Raw genomic sequence first — 3379 nt, forward strand, 5'->3', positions numbered from 1 at the left:
CCTATTTTTTTATTTTGAAATCAAAAAATAGTTAGGGAGTGCTCACAGCGCTCAAAGTTTTCCATGGCACTTTAAACTACCACGCTTGCTCACAGTGATGAGCGAGGCGGCTTAGGTTTTTATCACGTACTCAACATCCTCTAAGGAAATTTAGCGTTTTTTTTTCACATAGCAAGCGCCGTATTAATAAAGGCAAATTCATGCTATAAGCCAAATCAATATTTTTAACTTTTTATTAGCAATAAATGATTCAAAAGCATATTAATGAATTACTGCGTGAAAACTTTAGAGGGAGCGGGGGGTCTTGGAATATACTACGCGTGGTCACCGAGGGGGCGGGGGGTTAAAAATTGCAAAAAATGGGTCACGCAGTAGGGGTACGTTCCCTTACGGAATTTTATTTCAAATACAAAATCAGCCTTATTTGAGTTTTGTTTTCTTCGAACCGGTTCGTTTCCATATATTCACGACGGTCGGATGTAAAAATTTACGTTAAGCCTGAATGAGAAATATTGGCGCGTATATTTCTCTTGCGAATATGGGTCGATTGCTTCGAAGATAGTTTGAGTTCTTCGACATTGTACTTTCAGTGTTCATAAAGCCTTTGCCGATTAGAATATGAAAAATTGGCTCATCCCAATGCAATTTACAAAGATTGTCAAATAAAATCTCTCAGCAATGCGCCCAAGTTAATGAACAGCTTTGAGTGCATGCATCGCGAATTCCTGCAAAAGGAACCAGCTCACTAACAATTGAAACAAAAGCAGGATCCCGATCTTCATCGTGAAGTGAAATGAAGTACCGTGAATTTCCAATTATATAATTTTGCATCGAATTTCCGTGTGTTACGATTGGTCCAGCAGATGTGATTTGCTAACTTACAATGCATAAAACTTTCATTCGGAGAAAACAGGATTGAGTTGTTCAGGGGTTAAACTCAAATTACTACCGATAAATCAACCATCAGAACCCCCGCTCATTGCTCTATGGCGAATTGCCACATTAAGGACAATTCTTGATGAATTCCCACAAATGCAATGGTTAAACAGCTAAAGGATTTCATCTCAAATAAGTTTATGAGTATTAGATTTATGTGGACCAACGATACTCACCCATTTTCGTTAGGTCATTTAAAATTGCAAAGACGAAGCTCGCCGGGTACGCTAGTATGTTCTAAATAAGAAACAAATCGGACCGCAAATGCGGTTATCGCATACGCCAACGATTTAGTGATACTCATTACTGGCAAATTTCTGCCAACGATAAGTGAACTAACTAATGGAAAACAAGACAAACAAAAGTTCCCCCTTTTTTCTCTGCTGAAACTAGGGAAACTGCTTTGAAACTCTCCTCCGAGGCAAAATACCTCGGAATCATTCTGAAATCCACGTTGAATTTAGAGAAAAAAGCCAAGAAATCTCTAGCAGCATACTACACGTGCAAAAGGACCTTTGGAAACAATGGGCACTATCACCGTACTCTCAACCTACGGGATGTACACCGCGGTCATCAGACCAATTGCAACCCACGGATCCTTAGCATGGTGGAGGGCTCTAGAAAAAGAGATGCCTTGGCATACCGGGGACACCACGCTGGCGTCACTGCGCTGTATCAACGTCACTCTATCCTGGGTACTCGGACATAGCAATATTGAAGGAAATTTGACGGCTGATAGGGTGGCCAGATGCAGCTCAGAGATGCCAATATAAGAAGCATACAATCGTTATCACGTTAGGAATGACTTTTAGAAAAAGCTGGAGGACTGTGAGACCACAATATTATTATGACTGCGGCGTCAACACAGAACACTGTGCACAATTACTCTCTGCAGAACCTGCCATGATGAGGATGAGGAAGAGTCAATTGACCAATTTCTTTGTCGATGTACAAGTCTATAGATGAAGCGCCTCAAGCATTTGGGTTCACGCTTATTCAACAGTCTCGGCAAGATAGCGGAGGTGGAACTGTTGGATTCCTCGGCTTTATTAAGTGCAGTAAGTTGTTCAGTAGAATAATGACTTGAAACTACTCTTTTGATTATTGGTACGTATCTCCTCCTGAAACTCACCTAAGGAGGGCACTCACAATGGAAAATTCTGTCTCCGAGTGAAAGAATGGAATATTTCGCACACACACACCTAACCAAACCAAACCTATAAGGAGTCTGTCGCACATTGTGAATATTTGAATCACTTTTATAAGTTCAATACCACATTATCGGTTTTTCCCAAACGAAGAGCAAACACTATGCGTACCATTTTGATACCAGTGTCTCTCACTATTATGAGTATGTGCTTCCTAAAGTGACACCAATAGTGTCCTTGATGCTTTTATGCGAATCTAATTTACATACTAAATACCAAAGTTCTCGAATTTACTACTCACCTATATGACGTTATTATTGTTATGTGGCAGGCACCAAGCCATAATTGACACATTAACAAACACCCACATTAAGCACACCCACACGCACTCACATGCACACTGTTGTTTACGTCTGCACATTCGTACTTGAGCACACACTATCTAAATGCATACAAGCAATAATCATAAAGTGCCTCTAGCCAAGGTCTTGTGGCACCCGCAGCGGTGGCGACACGAGCGCTTCCGATACATACATAAAGCGCCAAAGCAGAGTTTCGGATAAGATGCAAGTGGTAACCAATATTCCAGCAAAAGTACCTAAACGGTTGGTGGTACATACATATATGAAAGTGGGTTACTTTGACTGCATGCGTGCGAGTGGGAGAGTGTACGTGTGCGTACGATTACGCACCACCCAAGTGAGTGACGGGGGCAATGTCAAAGTGCCAAGTGCAAAGTGACAGTGGCAGTGACAGTGATTCCGTACAATATCCACACGCTTGAGCGTTAAAGCGATTCAATTATATGTATTCGTACATGGAGAAAAGGCAGTGAAAGCAACCGTCGTTGCTGTCCGTCCGTTTGTTTGCGCCAAAGAAGGGCAAATGTCATAAAGCTGAAGTCGAACACAATCAATGCAGTGCGCATAAATATTGCAGCACAGGAAAGAGACAAAATAAAGTGTGAAATATGACAACTACGACAGCATAAGAAGAAGAAGCGAAGTAGACAAAAGAAAGCATGGTAAAGCAAGAGACGAGATTTGAAAATATTGACTGGCATTTACGGACGGAGTAAAAAATTGCGCATTTAATGAGGGCATCGAGATTACAATTGTGATTGTGGTGTGCATGTGTGAAAAAGTGCTTATTAAATGTATGTACATTAGGGCGGGTCGAAAATCGAATTTTATCCAAATCCCTTGGTAATAGTTAAAATATATTGTATCTTGAAGTCATCAACAAGCCTGAAAAATATTAGTATTTTATTTTAATTGTAAGAGCCCGCGCATCGA

This window comes from Rhagoletis zephyria, unplaced genomic scaffold (assembly GCF_001687245.7).
Source record: "Rhagoletis zephyria isolate East Lansing unplaced genomic scaffold, Rhagoletis_zephyria_1.1 Rzeph_scaffold_02591, whole genome shotgun sequence".
NCBI lineage: Eukaryota > Metazoa > Arthropoda > Insecta > Diptera > Tephritidae > Rhagoletis > Rhagoletis zephyria.